Below are 6,461 nucleotides of genomic sequence, written 5' to 3' on the forward strand. Positions count from 1 at the left end.
TAGGGGAATATCTCCTAAAAATTTCAGCACGTCGCCTAGCTCTTTCGTCTCTTTCTTGCTTTTGGATTTCTGCTAGACGATGCTTATCAATAAATAACGGATCAAGCTCAGTATCCTCCGGCATAAACTGCTAGTTGGTCCTTAAACAACCAGGATTCGAGAACCGCCACTTTTAAGCAGCTCCCGGCAGACGCACCACTGATGGACCTAAAAACGGGCCGACACTGGCTCATGCACTAGCCGGACCTCGTCACTATGCGCAAGACAACCCCTCGGCCTCGCGGCCAGGAGCGTCTATCAAAATCTCTGCCTTCCTAAACATCGCGTTTGTAATACGTGGTAGTCCAACTGATCCTAACCCAATATTGCTCCTCAAAGGGAGTCCCTTTCACATAGCCAAAAGCTCGAATCACACACACATGGGGTTCCTCCTACGGCTGAATGCCGTCAACCCTCTGCGACTCTCCTACACCTTGGGGATTGGCCCCTCGATGCGTCGCTCGACATTTAGACATTTCGCACAAACGTCGCTCAAGGTACCAAATAAACGTATCCAGGAATGTACCATTGTCCTTACTTGACTTCCCCTTTATGATCCCACGACTAGCCTACAGCATAGGAACCTCACGCTCTCAACGGTGGGTCACAGGCCTACTGAAAACAATTGCTATGCATGTCCAGGAGCTGACTCTGATACTTTTAATTTCCTCTAAATGATCATGCAAAGAGGTGGATGCCTAGTGCTCAAACATTTTAAAAAACCAGCAGCGTGCAAGTGCAAAACATCTCTTTCATGCTTTTCTTTCTAACCGCTTTGTGCTTCGCTGCAACACCTAGCACCGAAGTGATCTTCGTGCTACTAGGTTTTAATTTTTATCATTATTATTCCGTCCTAGATGCAATGCATATAAAATCAGCAAATTATTCCTCATGCTCAGCGGCATTTAACCATTTTTTCCACAACTCTACCCTTCCCCGTTGATAGTGCATCATTGCATTCATTTCTTTCAGGGTTTCCTTGTCATTTTATGTGGAGAAAAGAAGGAAACACGCACTAAAACACATAAACAAGGCTAAACTGAAGCATAACTTCATGCCCCAGCCTTGCTATACATCAACAAACATAAATCCTATTTTTCTATATTTTTCGTAGCCCCAAATGTATTTTTCCCCTATTTTTCATGGTTTTTTTATCATTTTCCCGCCATTTCCTTCATTTTCTTGTATTTTTTAAATTGCTGAAAATGAAAACCAGTTTGTGGGCTGTGGCCCTTAGTTCATTTGCAACAAAATTGAAAGATTAGTTGATGTGTATCGACGGTTTTCCCTATTTATATGCCCAAAACCCTTGTTTTTCCCCATTTTTCATGGTTTTCGGGTTTCTTGACATTATTTCGAGCCATGAAATGCATGTTTTTCATAATCTCTGATTATAAACAGTAAGAACTCAGAAGAATCAGCAACATAAGCAAATCTTAGTCCATATGAACGGCATTCCATCAATCAAAAGCATAAAACACTAAATTTTCTTTGTAATTTTTTTTAGTTTATCGCTTAAACGCGTGTTTCGGGTTTCTTTTCCATGGCTGTAGATTTGGAAAACAGCAACACTTCATGTCCAGCAACATCACAAATCACCATTCTCAGCCCGTGGAGCAATCCGATCCATGCCGGACAAGCCTCCATCATTCTTTCTTCATTGCTCCTTCCCACACATGAACTGCCTCTTAGAAGAGAGAGAGGGAGGAGAGAGAAATACTGAAATCAGAATTCTCCAAAGAGGGCATCATTGCGCGAGCGAAGGGCAGCGATAGAGTCAGGATACAGAGGGGAATGAAGGCCAATGATGATTGGGGGGGGTTGCATTGAGGCTGGAGATGGCATGATCAACCATGAAGCGCATTTTTCGGCGCCTGTTCCTCACGCTTCCTCTCCACGATTTGTTGCATCTCTCAACTCCAAAGTTTCATGTGACATTAAATTTTGGGCCCCAAAGGTCACTTGCCCATTTTGGCCAAATCTTGTCCACCTTTTCAAATCTTGACCGGTTTCTTGGCCATTTCCCCGTCCGGACTCGGAATCGAGCTCTGAAAAATCCTGGGCGTCCGGCTTAGCATCCCGCATTGGCCAGTAGCTTGTGTCAACCCGTACGACTGTCTGAAAAATTATGAAAAAATCACCAAGTGTCGCTCGGGCGCCTTTAAAGCACTTTGGCGCTTAAAATCGTCCTAGATCGAGCCGCCGCCTTTGACATTGAATATTTTTCCCTTGATCTTCATAATTTTTAGCTATTTTTAAGCACTTCCCGTCACCTAAATTCCGCTCTCATTGGCGACCACGGGATAGGGCGACTCAGCCCGTCGAACCCACGAACATATCTGCACATAAACAACCAAAGAAGCATCAAACTGATACAAAACAATTATCATCATAAAACTCAGCACAATGCTCCCCCTAGCCCTGGACAAAACCAAGGCATGACATCCACAAGGAGTAGGCCTAGCATCATTTAATAGAAGATCCGAAGCGAATCACTAACCAGCTGCTCCAACACAGCCAGACTAAAAAGAACTGTCAAAGAGGTTGCCCTAAAGGGTAGTCTGAACTACTCACCAACTAAAAACAACACCACTAGGAGCTCCTACAAGGCGAGGACTCCTATAGCCTGATCAAAGAGTAATTTCTTTCAGTACATATCTTCTTTTAGGATTTTTATTGGATGAACATACTTGGGCATGTAAAAAGGAGGGAGCTGAGCGTAGTGACCCAAGGAGAACAGGGCATCGGTCTCAGGACCTGTCTCGGCACCCAAGAACCTACCAAGCCCTCGCAAGGCGACACTTAATCCTTTTCTAACGCTCACTTTTATTTTCGCTCCAACCTTCCTTGTTTTGATATTATTTTCCAGCAAGAAGCCACCCCGAGGAAGACAAGGTATCGGCCCCGGGTCTGACTCGTCCCCAGGAACCTACCAGGCCTTCGCAAGGCAATGAGCAACTGCTTATATATATTTGTTTATTTCATTTCTTTTCATTGATAGGGGTTAGAACCCCTTTTTACACACCTTCGCATCTATATTCATCTTTTAGGATATTCAGGATTTCTTGACATCGTTATTATTATCTTCTAGCAGGCTTCTCTAACTGCCTCACTACTAACAGAAACTCCTAGAACGGCTGCCTAGCAGGTTAGCAGAACAGAGCCACTAGGACTTCCTTCTAAAACAGGTCTTTCAATGTCTAACAATGTCTTTACAGGAGGCAATGACTACTCCGATCTCCCTCAAACATACTCAACCTAAACCTGGGACTTCATGCCTTGGTTGCCGGTCCCCAACAAAAATGTGCCCCCTCGACAAGTACAAATACACATATAACAGGAAAGAAAGGTACTCGTAAAGGAGAAATATCACCTGGAGTGGCCACAAGAAGCTTCCATCGCAGCAAAGGCTCCTCCAGGCTCCACAAAATTCCACAACCCGCGAAACCTGTCCAGCACAACACTAAACAAAACCCCAATTAAACGCACCCGCACTAGACAGGGAAATGGCCCTCTTGGCCTAATGAAATCAAACACTTTACTACAAAACTGCATCGGCCCTCTTGGCCTAATGAAATAAAACAATACTATGCAGAACATCCACCTGGAAACAACCATGATAGACATCAAAGCATACTATTCCCAGGGGAACAGGGCTTGTAGCCCTAAACTAGGTGCATTAAATTATGACCTATCCCTCCTGCGTATATCGCAAGAGGTGTTCGCATCACATGTCGTCGAATCAGTCTGTGGGTCCGAGATAATAAAGGTAGATGAGTCTCGCTTACCCTCTGCATCACCCAAATCAACCATCGTCTGCCAAAGAGGGCATGTTCAGAAAGCATACCCCACAAACGACCAGGTCCTGTCTCACCATCAATAGATATATCGGGACAAGGGCCACAATTAAAGAAGAGGTCTTCTTCATACGCAATATTAGCCAATGAATCGGCAAACTGATTCCAATTCCGTGGAATCAGCTGAAAAGACACTCGATCGAATTCGTCTAGCAGGGCTATGGCAGTATGATGGTACATACAAAGGATCGGGTTCCGCACCATGTACGTCCCATTGAGTTGATTTAAAACCAACTGAGAGTCCCCTTTCACCAATAACTGGCGGATACCACCCTTCTTTGCAATATTCAAACCCATTATCAGGGCTTTGTATTCTGCCATATTATTGGTAAAATTCACCCCGAGATAAGCAACTAACTTCATGACAATGCGTCGATGGGGGTCTCGGATGACAACTCCTACACTTCCTTTTTTGCATGCACCCCTCGACGCCCCATCAAAGTACAAGGTGTACGTCCATAAAGGGTTTACATATCCCGCCATCCGGAACTCTACTCGTAATTATAGTAATCGAAATTCAGCATATTCAACGGGTGGACTGTAGGCTCCATCCCTCCTTCATCATTGAATTCAACAGGGATGCTCGTCAAAATTTGTAGGCAATGATGGCAGAAGACCTTGATCTCCCACATAAATGTCCCGCCTTCTTGCTCAATCACCTTGTATCCTTTGCTCCACCAAATGAGCTTGCCCTGGTGATACCTCTGTTCTAAATATGGGTGTTCTAAATAAGGGATCAGACGACCCATCAACCTCTATCACGATTTCCTTACAGATGTTTGATCAATCTTGCCTAGACCTGCAAGGCAGTCATAGCATTAGTACAATCAGAAGTAATAAGGTTTAACCCCCCCACCCCACCGCACCCCCCCACGACGCCCCCCCGCACCCCACCTCAAAAAACCGCGCTCCCCCCACAGCACCCCACCTCTCCTCCAAAAACCCCGCTCGACCACCCCCACCCCGCGTCACCCCCCACGACACAGCGCACCCCCCCACGACGCCCCCCCGCACCCCACCTCGAAAAACCCCGCTCCCTCCACAGCACCCCACCTCTCCTCCAAATACCCCGCTTGACCACCCCAACCCCGCGTCACTCCCCCATGACACGGCGCACCCCCCCACCCCACCGCACCCCCCACGACACCCCCCCGCACCCCACCTCGAAAAACCCCGCTCCCTCCACAACACCCCGCCACGCCTCCAAAAACCGCGCTCGACCCAGCCCACCCCGTGTCACGGCGCACCCCCCCCACGACGCCCCCCCCCACCCCACCTCGAAAAACCAAGCTCCATCCACAGCACCCCACCTCTCCTCCAAAAACCCCGCTCGACCCACCCCACCCCGCGTCACCCACCACGACACGGCGCACCCCCCACCCCACCACACCCCCCCACGACGCCCCCCCGCACCCCACCTCGAAAAACTGCGCTCCCCCCACAGCACCCCACCTCTCCTCCAAAAACCCCGCTCGACCACCCCCACCCCGCGTCACCCCCCATGACACGGCGCACCCCCCCACGACGCCCCCCCGCACCCCACCTCGAAAAACCCCGCTCCCTCCACATCACCCCACCTCTCCTCCAAAAACCCCGCTCGACCACCCCAACCCCGCGTCACTCCCCCATGACACGGCGCACCCCCCACCCCACCGCACCCCCCACGACGCCCCCCCCGCACCCCACCTCGAAAAACCCCGCTCCCTCCACAGCACCCCGCCACGCCTCCAAAAACCGCGCTCGACCCACCCCACCCCGCATCACGGCGCACCCCCCACCCCACCGCACCCCCCCACGACGCCCCCCCCCACCCCACCTCCAAAAACCGCGCTCCATCCACAGCACCCCACCTCTCCTCCAAAAACCCCGCTCGACCCACCCCACCCCGCGTCACCCCCCCACGACACGGCGCACCCCCCCACCCCACCGCACCCCCCCACGATGCCCCCCCCGCACCCCACCTCGAAAAACCCCGCTCCCTCCACGCCACACCACCATGCCTCCGAAAACCCCGCTCGACCCACCCCACCCCGCGTCACCCCCCCACGACACCCCCCCCGCACCCCACCTCGAAAATCCCCGCTCCCTCCACAGCACCCCGCCACGCCTCCGAAAACCCCGCTCGACCCACCCCACCCCGCGTCACCGGCCACGACATGGCGCACCCCCCCACAACGCCCCCCCCGCACCCACCTCGAAAAACCCCGCTCCCTCCACGCCTCCGAAAACCCCACGTCACCCCCCCCAAGACACGGCGCACCCCCCCACGACGCCCCCCCGCACCCCACCTCGGAAAACCCCGCTCCCTCCACAGCACCCCGCCACGCCTCCGAAAACCCCGCTCGACCCACCCCACCCCGCGTCACCCCCACAACACGGCGCACCCCCCCACCCGACCGCACCCCCCCCGCACCCCACCTCGAAAAACCCCGCTCCCTCCACGCCACCCCGCCACGCCTCCGAAAACCCCGCTCGACCCACCCCACCCCGCGTCACCCCCCCACGACGCCCCCGCGCACCCCACCTCGGAAAACCCGCTGCATCCACACCACCCCACCCTGCGTC

Source organism: Lygodium microphyllum, unplaced genomic scaffold (genome assembly GCF_053477565.2).
Source record: "Lygodium microphyllum isolate KBCC unplaced genomic scaffold, Lygodium_microphyllum_v1.1.10 scaffold_68, whole genome shotgun sequence".
NCBI classification, from domain to species: domain Eukaryota; kingdom Viridiplantae; phylum Streptophyta; class Polypodiopsida; order Schizaeales; family Lygodiaceae; genus Lygodium; species Lygodium microphyllum.